At 39.3% G+C, this 23,048-nt stretch overlaps 1 protein-coding gene and 1 pseudogene across 2 annotated transcripts in view; both read left to right on the forward strand.

The window, feature by feature from the left end:
* SND1 (staphylococcal nuclease and tudor domain containing 1) overlaps window positions 1–23,048 on the forward strand; it is a 417,018-nt gene that overhangs the window by 179,663 nt on the left and 214,307 nt on the right. The gene's annotated exons all lie outside the window — the stretch shown is intronic.
* On the forward strand, window positions 17,069–17,187 carry LOC111737985 (annotated as a pseudogene).

Consider the following 23,048-nt stretch of genomic DNA (forward strand, 5'->3'; position numbering starts at 1 on the left):
TGTTGAGCACCTACTGCGTGCCAGACACTGGGATTCTAGCAGTGAACAAAGCAACAGACAGTTCTTGGGATTTCTTGGCCCTAGTTGCTGAGGTCTCAAAAGTCTTGTAAGTTTTTATTGGCTTTGCTTCTCACAGAACCATGTTTAAGTAGATTTTTGCTTTAAGAAGCACAAGTGACTTTATTTAAACAATACCTGAAAAGGTTGTTTTCTATTCAGGTTTTCCCAGGCACTTTTAGAAACTTTACTACTCAGAAAGAGGCTAAAATATAAATGAAAGATAATCCCTCTTGTATTTTTTTAATGAGTCAGTAACTTAGCCTGTCTGTAGACGAAATGAAATAAATGCTCAAGTCCTTTTCCTCCTCACATTGTAGCTCGTGGGTCATTCAGTGTTGGTAGAGCTCTGAATCCTGACAGTTCACTGTGGTTCCCATCCTGCTCCATGTTCTCCCAGGACCTAAAGGCTGCTCACTCCCCTCCTGCCTCACCTGGGAAGGCATAGATGACAACTTCCTAACAGTGTCTGCTTTTCGATTTTTTGGTTGGTTATTCCTATAACTTTATAAATTAACACTACTGATTTTTAAATTATTAGCTTTAAACTATTAATTGAAAGTTTGAGTGTTTTCACTATTATTTTCACCCTTTAACCCTTAATTTTGTTAAATTATTTTAGTTTTATCAAAAGTGAACTTATAATGTTTAGTTACTGTTTCTGGTTAATTTTATAGCATATTTATGTACTTCCCCTTCTATAAGATTAGGAAATTAGAATGTTTATACTTTTTTTCTTAATCCTCTCTCCTTTAAAAAAGTTGTATTTTTTTCTGTTATCAAGATTTGTAGCACTTTTTGCATTTTTTCCTCTGTCAATATAATTGTCTTCTAAGCGTGGCTTTTAAGTTGATCCTAAAAATGTAAATGTCCCACCCCTATAACACTTATAATTGTGTTACTGTTGGACCAAGAAGTAGAATATGTGATTAGACCTATAGAAAAAGAAATCCTATGTTGTTAAACCTCCCAAAGAAATTTTAAATTAATTCTTTCTCTGTGTGTGTCTCTTTTTCCTTTTTGTGCTTCCTCTTATGCAGCTGCCAATTGTATCATGTCATTCTTTTTGTGGTATTTCTTTTCATTCAATGAAGAACCTTGTTTTGTTTTGGTTTTTTTTTCCTCATGTGTTGGATGGTAAAATGTTCTGAAAACTTTTCTGGCTTTGAAAATTTTCAGTTTTATGAAGATTTTATTAAAATATTTCTAAGTGTCTTTTTTTGCATACTCATTTGACTTTTTAATCTGAACTCATGTTTTCAACTCAAGACTTTTTTTGTTGTAACTTCTTGAATTTCTCTTTTGCTTCTGACTCTGGAAATTTTTATCGGTATATTGTATCTTAGGCTTCATATCTCTAACTTTTCTTCCATCCATTTTTTTGAGAGCTCCTTTGCATTTTTCTTGTACATTCAAGGAGATGTCTTCAACATTATATTCCTGCTTGCTTAGCCAGCCAGCCAGCCAGCCATGCATATTAACTCATTTTCATTCATTCTCAGTCTCTTATTTATTCTTCTCACTCATTCATTTGCTTATGTTAGTTCATTTATGAAGTATTTATAGAACATCTGGTATGTGCTAAGCACTGTGTTAGGCATCAGGAATCTATTGGTAGTTCTAAACTAAAATGATTTGTGCCCCTATGAAGTTGACAGAGAGATTGGTCTATTACTCTAGCCCACTTATTTTGTTTTTTATTTCAGCATTCATATTGAAATTCTTTGTTCTAAGAAAAAGAAAGTCTTTGTTCTTTAAGTGTTCTATTCTAATAGAATACTGTTCTTAGTCTATGAATACAATATTTTTTTCCCTGATAGCTCTGAGAATGTTATTTAAAAAAAAAAAAAAAAACTCTTTTCCATTGAATTATCTGTTTCCCCCTGACTAATTGTTCTTTGTTTATTCTGTTTCTTTTCAGTCAAAAGTTTTTAAGTATTTCATGGACCTCGAACTCTATTTATAAAGGAAGGGCCAGGTTGGAGTTGACATGGTTGTTCCTCTGTATTTGTATGTTTCTGCTTCCCCAAGATATCTCTATCATGAAAAGGAATTGGTGAGCAGGAAGTATCAGAGACAGCCATCCTTGTATGGTTCCTGAAAGTGTCTGGACCTAGAAAATAGAGGAAGCCCGCAAAGTTTAGAAGTGACTAAGATCGTCAAGGCAAAGGACGCTTTCCTTGGCTGGTAGAAATCCTTGGTGTATTTCCATGGGGTGGCATGGGAGAGGGGTGAGGTCTGTGCTCAGTCAATTCTGTCTCAGATGCTAAGCCTCTGCTTTTCTTTCAGGCCACAAATGCCAGCTAAGGTCCTTCCCCAGCTAAATCACCTACCCTCTGTTCTGCTATAAAACATGTTTCTTTGATGTGAATTATCTCATATGACATTGGTAATTTGGACAATCATATTGGTATAAAGTTGAAATCACGTTGTTTTATAAGCAACATTCCCACGTACAGTAAAGAAATGACACAAGGAATGAGCTTTCTGACATTTAAAGTGAGAGCTTTAGCCATATATAAAGACTTCAAAAAGAAAAGTCTGAAAATGTTGAGAAATCTATAGCAATAACCTCCTTTAAGTCCTGACTACTTTAAGTGGCTTCAAGAACTGTCCTGCTTTCTGTTATGTTAAGCTCAGTAGCAACCTGCAATGCAGTTAGAGAAGCTGTGAAGACACGACTCGGTATTAAAATAGTGTGTTAATGAAGAAAGTCTACACGCTGGATCAGAACTTATGGTTTGATTAAAATGGTCTCTGTTGGAAACAAAGCCTTTAGTACCACCTGTAGGATGAGACGGACACGTGAGAGCCCCAGGGTTAAAGGCTACTCTGCCAGTAAAGATTTAACTGTGCCCCTATTGTTTTTTAGCTGCTGCTTAGGCTAGAAAGTTCCATAGAGTTTGAGTGGTCCACCCATAACCCGGCTCTTCTCTCTAGCCCTGTTTTTTGCGGGGTTTGGGGTGGTTTTGTAGAATGTGAACTGCTTAGCAACACACATACCAAGTATGTGATAGAAGAAATGTCTGTACTTGCTGGTAGAATATTTCTTGGGTTTTTGCCAAGGGTCAAACCCCTTGCTCTTAGCAGCTCTGTGGGCATCATAAGGATGGGAAAGAGGCTGGCTAGCCCAGCTCTTCTGAGAACTGTTCTGGTTGAGTGCTCAGATGGTATCGCCAAAGCCTGCTCACTGGAGTACTTTGTATTTGTCGATAAAGGCCCTTGAGGCGCCCCCAGTTCTCTACCAATCTCATTCCATCTGCTTTCTGTCTTTCAGGATTTATGTAAACTTTCTGATATGCTGTTAACATACTTTCTTGTTTTCTAACACCATTAGGGCTTCCTTTGTGTCCACATCTGTCTTTTCTGTCATTGCTGTGGGACCTTGTGAAGAATGTCAAATGGACATGAGTTCTCAGTCTGCCATTCTGACCTCCCCCAAGCATTCTTTCTTATCCCTTTGCATAGGGCAAGCAACGTGATAAGGAGAAGGGTGCATTTGACGTTTTGCTTATTTCCCAATGAGCCAAAATTCTGTGTCTTTTTATATGCCATTTCTCAGCCCCGTTATCTTCATAGTTACTGTGACTAGCACAGAACAAAGTAGTGAGGAAAATAGGGTTGGAATTTTTATAATTTTTTAATTTCCCAGTCATGATGACCCTTGACAGGGATTTGCTCCAATTCATACTAAGTGATTGTTTAAAAAAGTAATAAAAATTGTAGTAACACTTTTAAAATTGCCCATTATTTAATTATGCTAATACAGTAGCTGTTGTTTGGTGTATTCCTTTTGCGTGCAGGTTATTTTTTAAGAATTTAGGAATGGGAAAATTTTGACCACTTGGTATAGTGTCTAGATGAAGTCTGAGGCATGTTATTGTTGGATTTTAAGATTCTGTGGACATTTTTTTTTAAGTAGGCAGGTAAGCAGACCTGAGTTAAAAACAAACAAACAAACAAACCTCAACTCTACTCCTAGACAGCTGTGCAATCTTGGATCTTGGTTTTTCTTGTGTAAGAGATAATAACCCCACTTGTTGTAAAGGTTAAATGTGCATTTTAAATGTGTAGCATGGTTACTAAAATGTAATGAAGTGCTTAAATCAGCCCTAAGCCTCTGCACTGAACTGGTCGCCACTGACCCAGTGTCAGATCTAGTGTCCTTTTCTGTCCTTTTTCTCTTTGTCTCTTCCCAACAGCTCTGGCCTTTTCTTTCTGCTCAGACTTTTTTCCTTTTTAAAGAATTTTGCCTGAATGATTTTATTTTCCTATCTCTTCTTACTCTTTACCCTACCCCCGGGCCATCCTCTGGTAATACTGCAACCTCACGGGATGTTCTAAGTATTAGCTTAAATAAGATATAGGAAATACCTAAAGGTTAACTGAAAACAAAGCAAATGCCCCACTGGATTATGGCTTAGCTTTTGTGGTAGTAGTTCATTTTTATTGTTCCACAGCAGGTTTGGTTTGGATTTATCTCTTTTCTCACTTTTTAAATTGTCATAAGGGCTAAATTACATATATTTTCTCACTAACTATTGAATGTTTACTGTGTTAACACAGGAATGATTGATAAGTACTTGAATAAAGGTAAAAGTAATAGGTGTTCATGAGTAATTTTTAATGTTTCAAGAAGTTTAACACACATTTACCATTGAATAGGCACACGGTTTATCCCTTAATAAAAGCAATTTTTTTTGCATGATATCTTTCAAACCAAGAGGTATATAGCCGGCTATCTACATGGGTATACTTGCTCTAGCTAGTGGTCTCTACCAGTCGACTTTCTGCTTCCATATCTGAAATGGTGACAAGGCAGAGGGCTACTAAGTGTTTCAGGGCGTGCTCTTCTATACCCCCAATTTAGAAGTTTTACTGAAAGTCATACACTGTGGAACTCCTAGAATGACCCTTTCTGCTGTGATGCCTTTGAGAATTTTTGTGCCATCAGTAAAAATGCGTTTACATAAAGCGGAACTAGGAGGGATTTAGTAAGTATTTGGGCCTTGGAGATCCATGTGTATGGAAGAGCGCAGAGGTCTTTAATAGAGAGAGCCAAGTGGCAGGTGAAGGAACGTTGAGACTGCCTTCCATCAGGTCTCTAGGGTGGGTTTTACATTGAGCCTTGTGGCTTTCTGACACATCTGCTTCCGTATCAGCAGTGATTCAGCAGGCTTGCCTTAATTTGAGCTTCTATTGTGTTAAAATTGTGATTTATAAACCATCATATATCAGTTCCGTAGCAAGGGCAATTATATTACAGTTCTTACATCATCCCTCTTCTTTCCTCCCCAAAAATTATCTTGACGTTGACTGCAGAATCACTTTTTTCCCCCTTTTTAAAACTAAGACGCAACTATGCAAAGCATTTATTCTTGTCTCCACTTTCTCAGAAATGTCCCTCTGAAATTGTGTTCCTTCCTGTGTCACTTAATACAAGCCTGTGGCTATGGAGAGATTAGACCATTGAGCGAGAATTGACACAAAGACTTTGTAGTGACTTACTGTATTTCAAAGCCAGGAACCAAAATAACCCTCCCCTCCCCAAAGAGTAGGGGAGAATAAGAAATTTCAAAACCCATTGGCCTTTTTGCTGGGCTCATTCGTTGCATATGGTAGAGCTAAGAATCATTGAGTGGAAAATATGACTTCTGGTTCTTAGGAAAAAATGTTGACCACCAGAAACATTTTTGTTTCAACTTAGTTTTCCTAAGTGGAGACTTATCTCTGGAATTTTTACCTGCAGAAGTTCTGTACTTTGTTTACACAGTGAAAGTTTAAAGCAGCTGCCACATTCTGGACCTTGGCTACACTGACATTGGGCTTGGGCCATTTGCTAATGGATTCTGGGGAACAAAAACAACACGCTATGTTGCTATGGTGCCAGCTGGCTGGGTCGTGGTCCATAAACCATAATGGAACAGGTAATGGAATTCTTCTTACTGGGCCCTTTTTCCTTTTTGACCCATATGAGAAAACTTATGAGCTTCCACCCTAAGAAGCAACCTGTGCCAAAACAATTTTCTTCTAACTTATCTAGAAGAACATGGAGTTATTCTTACATTGGCCTAGAATATCTCAGAGCAGAATGATAGCCTTCCAGAATCTAGAGTATTTTGACTATCTTCCTCTAAACCAGGCGTTATGTATATTTATATCAGCATTTGCATGAACTATCGAGGATGTGAAAATGACTCTCCGGGGCTACCCCATCCCCATTTTGGTCTTTACTCTTTGATTCGGCTGGTTCTACTTTTACTGTCAGAGCAGATCATTCCAGATGCCATTATATAATTTTCTGTCTTGGGGTGTGTGTTTGTGTGGGCGGGTGGTTTTGTTTTGTTTTTAAGTGGTGTTTAATGTCAGGCTAATAATAAACTGGATACGTAGGCCTGGTTTTGTCATAATGGCCACGAGTTTGCTTGTTTGTCCCTTATTCCTCTGAGAGGCGGAGAACTCCCCCCTCCCAAACTAATGCCTACATTTTGGAGGGGGCTCTTGTCATCACAGCTACCTAGAAAATGCAGCATGGCAATTGGCAATTCTGTTCTGAAGAGACAAAGATGAGGTATCTTCTCTTTGGTTGTTCCCACAACCAATTACTTCTCTTCCTGTGACCTCAATAGAACCAAAAGGTATAAATTTGCTGATCCTGAACTGATTCCAAAGTTTGGTTCATTCTCTATCCATAATTCTTAGGTTCTTGGTCTTTGAGGGAATGCCAAGTTCTTTGACACATTTATGATTCTGGGGGCCTTAAGTTGCATTAGGTCATTCTTAGGCCTTTGAATTCTGAAAAAGGAGAACATACTAGTTGAACTCTTCTGTGTGGGCAGTTTTTCACAAAAAGATGTTTTAGACCTACCTAGGGCTTTTAAAAACAAAGAATGTTGCCCCGTTTTTAAATTGTAGGTACTGATGTTTGTTTTAAAAATACTCATCTGCACCCCTAGATGCTCTAGCATCGTTGGCCTGGCACTGGTGTTTTGGCTGTTGATACTGACGTGCAGTCAGTATTAATAAGCACTATGGAAGGAAGTCCAGAGGAAACCAGAGTTTCCAAAACCAGCGTTCTCCTCTAGTCTCGGATAAGTAGAGATATAGGTGATAGGAGGAATAAAAATAACTTTATAGATATATTTGTTCTCAGATCACTTTTGGTCCCTAAATACAGCCTGTACTTCCACTAATTTCTCCCATACCAACTCTGCTGAGAAAAAGTACAGAATGGCAGAACAGCGTAGGGGCTAAGGGAGTAATGTTTATTTCTAGCTCAGCCTCCAGCTGGTAGCGTGACCTCGACAAGTCATTTACCCTCTTTTCCTAAGGCCCATATCTGACCTTTTTTGGAGGAGAAAGTGGCATAAACAGTACTGCTAATATTATGTTTCCTTAATGTATCTCTTCTTAGTAATCTAAAGTTTCTTTCGACTTGTTCTCAGGTCTTATCAGAGGGAGCTTTTACTGGGCATCTGATTTGGGGTGAAAGAAGTAGTAGCAGCAAAACCCAAAGTTTCCCATTGGCTTTAAAGTCTAGCCATGGATTTTTCCTTTTGTGTAGCTCTCCCTCCCCAGACTCTTGATCATAAACATTAAGTTTACTTGGAAGTCTGAATTCACAAAACCAGATTTTACCCAAACAGTAGCGATCACTACCAGTTGACTCAGTGACCTCATTGTCATTAGCCACTGACATGACCTTGAGTTCAGTTGTTTACCTGAGGGAACAATCTACGACATTCGAGAGAGCTTTGGATTTAGACCTCTGATATTCCTCTTACCTCTATCTGTAATGATCAGATTCATAGATTTTGTCTGGTTGGCAACAGTTGTATTATGGTGGTTTTAAAATTTTCTCCTTAAAAGGAACTCTTAGTAAAAGGTATTAATGTCTTTCGTTGCTGGGGTTGTTGTTGGTAACTAACCAACACTATATCTTTTAAATATTTGGCGGGGGAGGGCCAAAGAAATTCAAGTATAATTTATCCATTTGTTAGACTCAGTAAATGCCAGTTGTGGGTGTATTAAAGACTCAAGCCAATAGTTAAATATCTAAGAAGCCCTAGAGTTTATTGTGTTCTCTTTTTGCATGTAGACTGATGCATCTGAAATTAATAACGTGTGTTTCGACGACTGAAGCATAATTATTTGACCGCCTTTAATCTAAACTAATATCCTCAAGTGATTTGCTTGCTGTTTTATGTTGATGCCCTTCTAGATATAACACTATTTATGACCCTGGCTGTTTTCTTTCACATCTTTCTATGTATCATCAGGGCTTATATTCAGTTAGAATACCCAAGTTGAACAAACTAGCCAATACCGTAATGTTAAATATTCTGAATGTCACTCTTGATTATAACATAAGAATTTGAGTTACATCACCTGCTCTTAGAGAACGCTTCAGGACTTGTTTTCAGGGAGAGATGCCAATCTTGTTCTAACAGTGGGTTGACAGAGTGGGGAGAATCAAGAACAAGAAGTATTCCTGTTTTGGCTCAGGTCGTTGGAACTGGAACCGTTTTCCATACCTTGTCCTGCATTGAGAGGGTGTGGCTGAGGACCAGTGCCTGTTAAGGGATTCTCTCTACCTGAGCATCTACTTGGTGGCATTTGTTTAGTGCATTGTCCTAGAATAGAATCTTAAAAGTAAGTAGAAGTCTCAGGGGGCTGTGTTTTTCCCATTGAGGAACTCAGGAAAATTGGAGTGTGTCGATAGGTTATACAGCCTTGCCCATTTGTGCCAGTTTCCTTCGTACTTTATCTTGAGAGCATTTGTTGAAGGCTTTTGTTTTGCACACTGATAGATTATGTTCAGCAGTAAGACATTACTCATTGTGTGTTAGAAGATAGTTCATTAGGGCTAGCACACATCTCCCTTCCTCCCCCTGATCCAGGCCTCTCTACAGTTTACCTTTCATTTTAATAGCTGAGTAGTCTTTTTCTGGAAAGTGTACTTCTTTATTTATGGCAGCTCCAAAAAACATAAGCTGAAGCATGAGTTCCCTTTTCCTGGAGCCTGGCAGGGCTAGTGAGACTGTAATCAGACTGCGATTCTTCTGAAATTTTCCTAGATTAAAATCGTTTCCTGGGCATAAAGTGTTAACACGCACCCACCCACCCCCACACCACCACCATTTTTTTAAACAAACAAAAAATAAGTAAAATCTGGCCATGATATCAAGACTCCCTTCTTTCTCTTATTTTGTCTTTACAAAGTTCTTCACCGTGAGTTCTGTTTCCTGTGATTTTAGAATGATAATTTCCCATTCATAACATAATTTATATGTTTCCCACTCTTTTTCCCCTGTAATAATAAAATTGCTGATAGCCATTTAACCAGTCTTTTTTTAAGTCAGGTAATTCATTTCTAACTTGGAACTTGTTTCTTTCTAATCAGCCTTGTAATGTATTTGCAGACATCACTCTCAGCATTGGCTGCAGAAGTGATTTAATGCTGGTTTTTAATGACTCCTTCATTAATCCTGGTATTCTGGGATTTAACACTCACTGGCCTTTGACCATTGGAAATGATGAAAACTTTGATTTCATGCATATTGGATAACACGGGATGGCTGCTGGAGCCGTGAATCTTGCATCTGCAGCAGCATGCATGATTGAGAGCACTGCGGTGGACGGGAGCTCTCCCTGGCCGTGCACCGCTGCTGAGGAGGTGAACACGATGTCTTCATCAGCGCAGGGTGACCTCTTCCCAGCAGAGCTGGGTATGAAGTGGGAATCTACTCTGACACCTTCGTCCACCGGCCAGATCTCTGGACTCGTAAAGTCAGGCTCACCTTTTCAGCTATTTTCTGAAAGATGATTTCTTTGAGAACATGTGTTTTAATGTCTGTACATTTTTTTCGTCTAATAAAGTCATAGAATTTTATAGTAAGAAGACACGTTCAAGACTATCCACCTCCCTTGTTTTGTAAACAAGGTGATTTGAGTCCAGGAGGAGTGACACAGCAAGGCCAGTGTTAATGATAATAGAAACCAACAAGAAGAGTGATCATCAACACATATAATGCTTTCTACGTGCCAGGCATAATCTAAGTATAGTCATTTGATTCTTTGTCACGGCGTCATGAGGTAACATTCATTGCACAGCAAGTCCAGTGTTCCTCGCAGCTTCTCCCTGGGCCTCCTGCTGCTGTTGAAAGCAGAGGTGACAGCATTGGTTGCTTTCTTTTCTCTTAATGGAAGCATCGTGAATGTTCCTTCCAAGAGAGGGGCCAACTTATTTACTTGTAGAGTCATATGGCCAGAGTGTTAATGCCCTGAAATAAATGCCAGATTCGCCCAGCACTCTATTCCCTCCCCCTCAAAAGATCACTGCTCAGGAGAAAGGAAGTCTCTTGCTTTGAGTCTCCATAGAGGCTGTTGTATTACAAGGGCTTCCACAGTTAGTTTATTGTGAACACATCAATTAGCCTGATCCCACCTCGGTCGATGCAATATAAAGGTCATGTGGCAGAATCATTAAAAAGCAACCAATTTTTTAAAACAAATGTAGTAGTTATACCAGTGAGTATGACCCCCTGACTTCAAATCCTGGGTGTCATAAGAACTGACCTTCTAAAGCCCACTTAAAAGAGCAGTGCCCTGAGGCAGGACCTGCAAACTTATTCTGTAAAGGACCAAACAGTAAATATTTCAGCTTTGGAAGCCATATGGTCTGTATTCAACTTTGCCTTTGCGAACCGTTGTTCTAGAGACTTATGCTATGGAGATATGAATAAATACTTACATAATAAATGATAAAACCAAGCATCTAAATGCTATGAAAGTGAATCCTTGTGACTTAGGAAAAGTATTTGTGATGGCAAGATTTCAAATCAATACATAGATTTCAAAAGAGCTGCATCTAAATATTTTAAGATGGACGGACAAGAGAAAACTATCTCAAAAGGTGGCTGACTTTGGAAATTGTTTTCAATACAATCTTGATGGCCTTTCACTTCCTTCTAATTGAACTGTCTCTATACTGGTCACTGGTGATAGAACAATTCACTTCTTTTGTGTGTTGCCACAGGCAGCCATCCGTCTGCTTATTGATTGTGCTCTTCAGGTTATTTGATCCTGTGAGCATGTTCTTGTTTTTTAGGTGTCTGATTCTCATTTACTGTTTAATGCTGCCTATATGTTGCTATCTAGTATTGTAAAACAGCAGTCTTTCCTGTTAGAATTTTATTACTTGTTGCCCATTTAATTTTCTGATTTCTTTCTTTTGCCTTTCTCCCTTTTGTCATTCTCACCAGATCAGCACTGACATAACCATTTTTTTGTCTTACCGTGTTGAAATTTTCAACCTGATCTAGCTTAAGAAGACACTGCCCTGCACAGTATTTTGCTGGCCTCCTAGAGACAGTTTTTCTTTATGTTCAGCCTGCCCCTTTTCAGATGCATCTGGAATGACAACAGCTGCATTCCAACTCCTGAATAAAATGAGTTAGGAAAGCTTCTCATGGGAGAGCTCCTGAACTCTTCGGCAAGGTCAGGGGTAAATTCTGGAACAGATCCATCACTAGCAGGGTGTGAAGACCAATTTTTATTATGGAGTGGGAGATACACCAAATGAATGAGGATATGACCCAACCAGTGTTACAAGAGTGTCATCTGTATCCGTTAATCGTAAGGGATTAGATAATCTGTCATTATGCTAATTTTCGGTAACAGATGGGGGAGAGTTTTGCATCTCAACAGCACACTCACCACAGGGGGAATTAGCGTGCACCCAGATCAGCAGTCAGGCAGGAATTTCACTGAGAGAGCAGCACTTCCAGTGATTTCACTAGCGTGTCCTCTGAGGACGTCTGCACACGTGCTGGATTTCTTGAACTTTTCTATATTTTACATGTTTTTGGCCATGGCTCTAACTTACCAGACCTCTTCGCTCCTGTCTATAAAGAATTTGAGGTGGTTTCTCTCCATCTGGTGTATTTTGGAAGGTAAAGATTGGATGTAGGTTAAGTAATTACGGCTCAAGGCATTAGTATACCGTATATTTCTTCACAGAAAAGATGCCTTGCAGATACCAAAAATATTGTTGATTGTCAGTCTTTAGAAAGGAACTTCAGAGATAAAATGAGGAGTAGGAAAGTGGATGTGCTCTTTCTTAGCACCATACCTTGCCTTTGATATATATTTTTAAAAAAGATATGATTAAGTTTGTCAGCTTTATACTCTCTAGGGATCAATCTGATCCTGCTCTGTTTTTATCCATAAATGATTTCCCTTTGGTATTTTGCTAATTTGTGGCTTCTCCTAGTCTCTGTATGCTGATTGTCAACTTTTTATTTCTCTTTGCTTATCCCTACTCCCAACTTACCATATACCTGCTTTTCATTTCCTACTCTCATTTCAAAGCCAGCATGCTTAACACTAATACTGATTTTAAAACCAGCTTTCAAACTTAGGTCGCCCCAGAATTACCTATGTAGCTTATTAAAAAGCACCCCAGGCAGTGGGATGGACCCAGCTTTCGTAGTACTCACTAAAGTAGTCTTCTCTCAACTGATTCTGTTTTCTTTTCATACCAGTCTGTGACATAGTGAACTTAGAAACCAAGGGTCTAGCTAGACTAGGGTCATTTTGAGGAATTGTCCAGGTTGACTGGGCAGGTATCAGAATTGATCACTGTACATACAGGGTATAGATGGTTCCAGCTGTGCTTTAAATACGCACGGCCATTCAGTTTTAAGCGGTCAGTAATGTTGTTCAAGAAGCAGTACAAACATTTTAGACTAGGAAGTCGGGAGCTAGCTCTCCATAGCTTTCGTTCCCACTGGGAGCTGGAATGATGGAGGGTGTTTGATCCTGCCTTGGTGACTCTTGGGGTCTTGGGAGAAAACAATTTAGTTGGGGAGTTGTGGTGGGTTAGCTGTTTTATTTGTTATAGAATTCCCTTATCAATTCTTTTCTATTATTTTTGCAGTCACTGTACTCCAGGCACGCAACAATTCAGATCTAAATTAATTCAGTAGCTTTCTAGATGTGCCTCGTGGAACTGCAGGCTTTCCCATCTCCATTTCTCCCTGCATAATGCTGCAGGATGCATCTTCCATCAGTGCCGTTTTCATGCCGTTACTCCACCACCACAACAGCTATTTTAGATTTTCTCGACTGTCTTCTGTCAAGCCCCCTACTCTATCCTCTCTCCCTTCACTCTCAGCAGACAGTCTCGCCTCCTATTTTATGGAGAAAATATGAGCTTATCAGGAAAACGCCTTTAACTTCCTGTTCTCTCAGCCCTGAACTTGTCCTCTTCCTGCTTGCTTTCTTATCTCCTGCCTTCACACCTCTGTGGAAGATTTCACCTTCTTTCTTTCTAAACTAATTTTTCTACATATATGCTCTGAATTTTCTTTCTTTTGGTCTCCTGGGGATTTTGTGTCATCAGTTATCCCCTTTTAACTAATTTTTTAAATGATCCTTCAGTCTTCTCTCTTATTATATGTACTTTCCCCGTTGCCTTCTCTTCGTAACCAAGTTAATTAAAAGAGTTAAAAGAAATTTTAATTGTCTCCATTTGCTGTTCCTTCCTTCCCGTCTGGCTTTGAGCCCTCCACATCATTGAAACCCCACGTACCTAGAAGGCCACTGCTTCCCCCGGGGCACTCCTCAGTCCTTAATTGGATTTGATTTTTTTTTTGCAGTATTTAAAACACATCGCAATCTTTTCTGAAAAAAAATTTCCCCCTTTCTTTTTATTATACTATACTTGACTGGATTTCCTTTTACAATTCCAATGATTTCTCCTCATTCAGTTTTTGAGTGCTCCTTAAATATTTGTGTTTCTTAGGCTTCTCTCCTGGTCCTTCCTCTTACCTCTGCTCAATCCACATGGATGATCTCATTCACCTCATTGCCGTAGTTTTCACGTAGATGCTGCTGATTCCCAAATGTAGCCCAGTTCTTCCTACCAGGCTCCCACCCATATATCCAACTCCTGACTGTACATCACTTCTTAGATACCAAAACTCAGTATGCCTAAAACTGAGCTCGTAGTCTTCCTTTTAAAAGCTGTTCTTTTCCTCTAATGACCCCATTTTGATTGATGGTGCCACCATTTACTTAGTCTTTTATTCCACAAATTGAAATGTCATCTTTATCTCCTCCTCTCTCAGTCTACATTCTTGATTATCTACTGGTATATCTCAGGTTCCTTCCAACCTTCCTCTCCTCACTGCCTGGTTTATGCTGTCACTCTCCCCGCTGACCTTCCTATTTCTAGTCTTAATCTCTTCTGATCCATTTTTCACACTATTGCTGTAATTCACTTTCTGAAACACAAATCTGATTGTTATTCCCCTGCTTAAAAGTCTTCATTAATCATCCTCCAGCCTTTAGGATTAATACAAACTCATGATCTGGCTCTTGCCTACCTCTCCATGTTTATATTTAACATTCCCTGGCTCTCATCCATCATTTCTGTGAAAAACAACCTCACTATTCTTGAAGTCAGTCTGCTCTCTCTTCCTGGAGCATACATTTTCCCTGGCTATCTACTTAGCTCCTACTCATCCTTGAGCACTTCACATCTTAGGGAGGCTTTACCTTGGGTACCCTGCCAAAACAGAATCCTAATTGGACATCTGTGTATGTGCTTCCTCAGCACCCTGTGCTTACTTACTTGTAAAGTTCACAGCACTTACAACACTAGGTCACAAATCTCTCTCTCTCTTTAATTCCCAGTGCATAAGACAATTTTTGCCACGTAGAGGGTCTTTGAGTTAACAAATGCAGAAATACCTTCTGTGGCTTCTCATGAGTTATCTCTTTTCTAGACTTACCTGAGGTAGACCAGAAATGCAGGTGCACTGTGCCACATGTGGAATCATTTAGAACTTTAGCTTTGACTGGGACTCTAGAGGTCTTCAGTTTAGTTCCCTAGACAGGATAAACAGAATAATAGGACTTAAAAGGTAAATGTGTCTTTTTTCAGGTTTCATCTAATTAAAGTCAGAATCGAAAGCAAGGTCTCATGATTGCAAATCTAAATGAAACTCAGCTTCATTTATGTGTACTCCCCAAATTGTACCTTTTCCTTAGGCTACATGAGCATAACATGTTCATTTTACTTTTCTACACTTTTTTTGGGGGGGGGGTCAAATTTTTTATTGAGTGCATGATGTTCCAGGCACACTGATTTTGACACTGGGGATAAAGCCTTTAATATTGTAGAGAGAATTAGAGAGAGAGAGAGAGAGAGAGAGAGAGAGAGAGAGCGCGCGAGCGCGCGCGCGCGCGAGAGAGAGCGAGAGAGAGAGAGCCTGCGTGCGTGCGTGCGTGCGTGCGTGTGTGCGTGGCTTACATTGTAGTGTTGGCAAACCGATAAAGAAACAAAGAAAATATGTAGATGGTCAAAGTGCTATAGAGAAAATAAAGGTGAGGAAGGACAGATGAGGTATTCCAGGGTTGAGAGAAGGGGAATTTTCAGTAGGATAGTCAGGGAGGCCTCAGTGACAAGGAGCAAAGACTGAATGAGGTGAAGGAGCAAGTGGTAGGAGACAAAGGGAACATCAGTGACAAAGGCCTAGGCGTGCAAGTGTGCCTGGATAGAAATAATGCGTTGTGGCTGGAGCTGAGGGAGAGGAAAGTGGGGTTGGTGAAGGATGAGGTCAGCAAGGTGGGGAAGGGGCCCAGCAGACCATACAGGTTCTTGTGAACCATTACAAGTATATGGCTTTTCCTTTGAATGAGACAGAAGTCATTGTAGAATTTTGAGAAGAGCGATGACAACATCTGTTGACTTTAATCTTCAAGGGATTATTTTGGCTAAGAATTATTTTGATTGAGAATGGAGTTTAGAGTCTTTGAGGTGCGTTTCTCGTTAGTGAGTTCAAATTCAAATTCTCTTAACTTTTTTGAAAGTAATTATTTTGAAGTAATTATAGATTCACAGAAGTTGCAAGGGTAGTAAGTACAGTGAGATTTACTCTGTGTACCCTTCACCCTTGACCCCCAATGGTTCTATCTTACATAATTATAGTACGATATCCAAACCAGGACCTTGACATTGGTACAGTGTGTGTGTGTGTGTGTGTGTGTGTGTGGGTGTCTGTCTGTCTGTCTGTCTGTCTGTGTATGTGTGTGTCTGTGTGTGTGTGTGTCTGCCATTTTATCACATAACTGAATTCATGTAACTACCAACCACAATGAAGACAAAACTATTCAGTCATCACAAAGATCTCTCTTGTGCCTTTCCCCTCCCATCATCCTTAACAACCACTAATCTCTTTTCTAGCTCTATAATTTTGTCACTTCAAGAACATTACATACATTGTACAGTGTATGATCCTTTGAGGGTGACTGTTTTCATTTAGCATAATGCCCTTGAGATCCGTCTGAGTTGTTACATGTATCAGGTTTTTCCAGTCTGTGTGTGGAAACTTGGAGGCAGGCTGTCATGGTGGAAGGGTGTCTGTTTTATAACTTGAGACCAGGTCGGTCACTAAGTAGGTTTTAATGTCTCTGAATCTGAGATTAGCCATTTGTAAAATGAGGGAATTGGAGTAGAACGTTGAGATCCTTTCGGCTCTAAACTATGATTATAATGAATGAAGTCTTTCTGATTTTTCCTGTCTGTGGTAATGAAGTCCACCTCTTTTTTTGTTAATACTTACTGTGCAATAATTTTCTATAGTCTCATAAGTACCACTCAAGAAACATCTCATAATAGTTTTATTGACATATTGCTGCTACTTAATATTTCTTAAGTATAAGCTTGATAGGCTAAAGTAGTACTTGGCAAACTATGTAAATGTGAAGGTGAGCCTGTTTTTTCACTTTTTCAGTGATAAGATAACATACAGACGTAAACTTCCTAGTCTGTATAAGCTAGTGAACCACAGAGGTCTAAGAAATATAATAAATTCATGTTAAATGTCAATTCTACTCTTAATCGGTTCTTTAAACACATTACGACTAATGAGGTAAGTCAATTTCTTCTCACTGAATAAAATACTTAGCCATAGTAGAAGGAATTAGCCAGTGAAGAATCTAAGTCTATGGCCATGCTACCCTGAACAGTTCCGATCCTGTCTGATCTCAGAAACTAAGCAGGGTCGTGCCTGGTAAGTATTTGGATGGGAGACCACCTAGGAAGACCAGATGCTGTAGGCAGAAAAAATAAATTAAAAAAATAAGGGATTGTAAGCTGACAAGGTCCTTGCAATCTGTGAGGTCAACCAAGGGTTGCCTTGCCTTAAAAAAAAAAAAAAAAAAATCTAAAAGTTTGCATGTTAATTCCCCTGGTTGAAAATATCTTATATATTTTTCATTTGCTCATCCCTCCATCCTCTTTTTTTATACCCCGGAGCATTTGCGCAATACCTCATTTCTTAAAGAAATAGTAGATACTAAAGAGTTGAAGACAATAAATATTTTCTCAAAATTTGTCCGGCAGCCTGGCCTCCCACCCTTTACTATACCATGTGATGTGTACAGAGAGGATAGGCCCCTTACAGAGCCTAATGGGAGGACCACAAGAAATGTGCCCGCTGCCACAGTGCTCCACAAACCGCAGCCAGAAATGTATATAAACCCTAAGGTTTGTTTAATGTTTATTGAAATGATATGTAATCTAGATAGCCTAACATATTATCTAGTGCTATATAAAGATATGGATAGGAAGATGAAGCTATATCACATATGCATGATTATCAATCAGTAAGTACTAGTTCATTTTAAAACTTAGATTAGAATATATCTGAGCTGGGACATACTTTGTCCTGTATTTAGATCTACCCCCTCATTTTACAGATTCAGAAACTGGTACAGGCTTAGCTTAGTGCCTTTACAAGAGTTTAAACAGCCAGAGAGCTGGGGTAAACCCAGATCCTCTGCCCTGAATGACTGCTCTGTGCCATGAGTTCTTTATGAAATGAGCTCATAATTGCTCTCTATGGCCACAAAGGGCTAGAGGAAGTGGGAGACATTAAGTAGCTTTCACTATTGAAGAATAAACATAAATGCTGTGTGTAACTTCTCTCTTTTGTTGGATGAAAGAGAATTGATCAACATTTATTCTTAACATTCTTGTTTTACCATATTCATCTGTTTTACTGTTCTGTCTTTTCACTCGTTTTTTTATAATTTAGATGAAGATTTTTTCCCTATTAAAGTGTCGATATGACATGTCTTATATTAGACCCTCTTTTTTTAAAAAAAAAAAAACTGTCTTTTTTTTTTAAACAAAGTTGGTTTCCTCTTGTGTGTATTTTGAAAAGCAAACAAAATAAACTAAAATTGAATATGTTTTTGGTACCTAAAAATATCAAATTGTAACTGGTAAGGCAGTTTTACTGCCACTGATTTCTTTTTTTCCATTAAGAAAATGAATGTAGTTGTGGCATCATTTTTGTTTAGAAATTGCAATGAAATAACTACGAGGACATCTCTTTCACTAACGATAGACCTACTTCGCCCTTACCTTGTTTATTCATTCTTATGTCATTGATCCCTACACCAGAATACAGTAGGATCTTTGTAAAAAAATGCATACATGTTTTCTTGACTTTAAGATATTTACCTTTCATATTTTCCGCCCTTTAATATGTTCATGGATATTCCTCACCTGGCTTTTATTCTTCACCCAGTGGCAAATTCCTCAAATGACTTCACTGCTCATCTTCTCCTGCACCTCTTTTTCTTAGCAGGGTGGCTGGAACTGAAGATTACAGGTTGATTTGGGAACCTCATTGAGCATTAAGTGTTGTGGAGGAGATCACATTATAACTCCTTCCTCAGCTATTAGTGAGGTGACAGGGCAAGACAGAGTCATTCCCCCTAATGCTACTTCAAGTACCCAAGCAAAAGTAAAAGAATTAGCGCTGCCCTCCCACCTGCCCAGGACCCATGATAGTGGTGGCATTTGGGTGATTCAGTGGGAATTTGGAGAAAGGACACCCTGTGTGGCCTTTGCTGGGCCTGAAGATTTCTGGAAGCCTTGCAGTGGCATCGACCGCTCACCCTAAACATGGGCTCACAGGTTTCCTGGTTTAGAGAAACTGTGACCAATGTCACCCATGCTTAGGGACTTTTTATTTTCAAAGCCCTTAAGAATGCAACCTATAATGTAAATCTGTTAAGGTGTTTTTGGAGAGCCACAAGTCCGACTGTCCTAAAGAAGAGGAAGACAGATTGGGTAGTTATGAGTTCCCAAGAGAACCTGAGGCCAGAGTATCAGACTCAGAAAATAGATGGAGACCAGCGCCGCTCCAAAGGGCCACGAAGCAGGAAGCAGAATAACTATCTTAACTTAGGCGTAGCCTGGCTAGGACACCATCACTCCCTACATGACGCGCTGCCCCAGGACAAGATACCTCTGTAAATGAATTCTGACTGCCTCCTTTCTCTGCATCAGTCCCAAGGCAGCAGCATTTCATTGGCGGAGCCTATGTCGATGTGGCTGTGCACTGGCTGCCGGGGACGGGGCAAGGGTGAGCAGCTGATGATGTTCATCCCCCATGGCATGGGCTCCAAAAATGGGATATTACCCTGTGTAGAAAGGGGAGTGGCAGTTGTCTCTTACATCCACTATGTAACATGTGAATATTTGGTTTTCAAACACGTATGTGAAGTCCATATTATGCACAAAAGTATGGAATGACTACAGTGAACTTTTGTCATAGGACCTTCCCTAGGTCAGTGACTTGACTGAGGCATCGGGGATGATGGAAGGGGAAAGAGTCCCCGAGTGACTCTACGGTTTCAGTTCATTCCCTCTGCTGCTACTGAGGAAGGGATGTTTGAGGATGCTTTTACCTCACACCCATCCACGTTCCTCACACTGCTCTTTTGTAAAATGTTTATTTCTTAAAGGAAAGAACAGAGAAAATAAGGGATGAAGCGAACATATTTATGTCTACAATGAGCACACTTCTATCCTGAGGTAGACTATAGAGAGAAAAAAGTCATCAGACGTTTTTGAATCATCCCCCTCCCTGCCGGAAAGTTCTGAATTCTCAGAAGGCAAGCAGATTATTCTAATTAAATGTTTAATATATATTTTAGCTAGCATTATTAGTATTAGAGTGATCAGATTTATAATAAGATGTGGATAGATTATTTTTAATGAGCTGATAAATTTTTAATGTATTAATAGCATCTTGGATAATTCATGTGCAGAATATATGTGTTCCTATTTTGTAGAATCTTAAAAGGACAGTAGTAAAATAAAGGGAAATAGGATGAGAATCAGAAGGATCTTTGATGCCCCTTGCAAAGGTGTCATTCTGTTTCTTTAGACAACTCACGTAAAAATTTTTAGGGTTTTTCTCTGGGTTTGTCATCTGTATATGGAGGGTATTGGATTAGTTTATTTCTATGGACTTTTTTTGCTCAAAAATTCTATGACTCAGTCAGTTATTTCTTTGTTTTCATCCAACAACCCACAGAACCCCCTGGGAACTTGGAGTGATATCAGTGAGCTAGCCAATAAATATTTATTGAGTGCCTACTAAGTGTTTGGCTCTTTTTGGGCCAGTAGGGATTATGATCTAGTTGGGATGACAAGCTATGTACACAAAGGAAGATGGGAATATACAGCAGTAAAAGATAAGTGCCAAATGCGAGGCGCAGCCAAAGGCATAAAGATACAGAGAATGCAAGGCTTGATTGGTAGCTGAGATGACTGGTTGGACTACAGCAGAAGACTGAAAGGCATTTAATGGAATAGGGTTAGAGAGGCATATGAGGGCTCCATTGTAGACTGCCTTTTATATTCTGTTCCCCTATAATTTGTGGCACTGTTTAGTCAAAAGAAAAATTGATTTAGATTTTTAAATCTGGCTTCTAATTTGTCACTGTGCCACTTACTAACAGGATTACTTGTGGCAAGGCTGAAACTGTTTACTCTTTTTTGTGTGTATATAGAAATATCATATACTTACCACCTGTGTATTGTTAGAAGGATTAGGTTAATGTGTAGGAATGTGCCTGTCCTGTACTAGACACTCAGTAGATGTTCATTAAATCTGAAATTATCTTTTGAGTGAAAATCAAAGAAATGGTTCTGTCATTAGATGTTTACAGCTTAAAGGTTGGATAGAATTATTAGCAAGATCCTTTTCATCGCTGAAATGCCAGGTCTATGCATAGCCTTTCTTGTTATAGCTCTGTCACTTACAAGGTTTGTAACCTTTCCGTGCCTCACATTTCTTATCTGTAAAATAGGGATGATAACAGTTCCTACCTCATCAGGATTTTGTGACCATTAAACGGTTTAATAAATATAAAGCGTTTAGAATAGTGTTAAAAAATTATTCATCTTCCTTCCCCTCCCCCCAGCCCTTTTTCTTCTCCTAACCCTCTCTGCCCCCTCCTTCCTTTTCCCTCCCTCTGCATCCCCCTTTCCCACCTCCATCTCCCCCTTCTCCTCTCCTTACCCTCCGTCATCATCGTCTCATATACAATAATGTAATGTCTCCATCTTGGAAAATTTCTAACAAGGTTTCTGTAATTGTGGAGGAGGTGAGAATGAGGATTACTTGTCAGACCTATGCTTTAAAAGGGTAAAACTGGCACTGTTGGAGATCAGATGGCATTGTAAGGAAACCAGGGGAGGGAGGCTGAAGTAAGGAGTCTGTGTGAGAGGTGGTGGGACCCACAACTGGAGTAGAAAGGATAGACTAGAAAACATTCATGGGAGAAACATTGGAGATTTGAGTTCACAGTTTTAACAACTAATTTAATATGGGAAGGAGAGAGGCACCAGGCCTGGGCGACTGGGGGTATGATGGTCCTAACAAGAGATGTTAGGAGAATGAGCTGATTTGGTAGGTTTCAGAAAAGCTTATTCTAGGGAAGTGAGTTTTATTTTTGAAATGCTGAGTTTTACATGATGATGAATCATACAAATTCACATGTCCTGCGAATAGTTGGAACTGTAACTAAGTGGCATATTTAGCAACGAGTGGACCAGTTTGGCTGGATTGGAAGTGCATATTTGTTAGACAATTTACTTTCTTCAAGCTAGATCCAGTTTTTAACTGACTATCTTAATTGTTTTTGAAGGATCTATTTGTCCCCTTCTGGGAAAGAAGTTGTTTGTCTAATAGAGGAAGTGTCACTTTGAGTATCTCCTCCCTGAGAGATCCTGTTGTGCAGGAGAGATTCAGAAAAGTCATGCAGTTTGTCTATGAATCAGACATTTTTTTTCTTCACTTTTTTTTTTTTTTGGTCTTATTTTGAGGATTGGAGATCAGGGAAAATATTAGATATCTGAAAGTGACATTATTTTATCGCCACTTACGTTTAATATACACCTCATACATATAGCCAAGGTTCATCTCCCTCACTTCCTCAGATATTTTGCTTACTTGGAGGCGCAGTGGTACTCAGAGAGGAGTTGGCATAATAGAATATAATACCAGTTTTCCTCGTCTTCTAAAGCCATAACCATGATATTGCTGAATAAATGAAAGTATCATATAAGAGGTGGCAATAAGATTACAGTATTGCAGAAATCCTGGGGGCAGAATAAAATTGTCTATTTAGTAAGCATAACTATTTGATAGAGCTGTTTGGTGTTATGCTTCTTCCCCGTCCTTTTCTAAATCGCTTTGACCCATATTTTTCAACATTCTTCTCTCCATTAGCCAGAGTTATGAAGTGAGTTAGGTGTTTAATTCTGACCCCCTTTTTTGCAGTTGCGCTTTCCACGGTTCTGGTTACCCACAGTCAACCATGGTTCAGATATTAAATGGAAAATTCTAGAAATAAACAATTCATAAGTTTTAAATTGTGTACTGTTCTGAGTGGCATAATGAAATCCTGTCCCATTCCATCCATCCCACTCCATCCTGCTTCGGATGTGAATCATCCTTTTTTCTAGTGTGTCAATGCCATATATGCTACTTGCCCCTCAATTACCAAGTAGCCATCTTGGTTATCAGACCCACAGCTGTGGTATCTCAGTGCTTGTGTTCAAGTCATCATATTTTACTGAATAATGGCCACATAGTTCAAGAGTAGTGATGCTG

The sequence above is a fragment of the Pteropus vampyrus genome, unplaced genomic scaffold, assembly GCF_000151845.1.
Source record: "Pteropus vampyrus isolate Shadow unplaced genomic scaffold, Pvam_2.0 Scaffold33, whole genome shotgun sequence".
Classification (NCBI taxonomy): domain Eukaryota; kingdom Metazoa; phylum Chordata; class Mammalia; order Chiroptera; family Pteropodidae; genus Pteropus; species Pteropus vampyrus.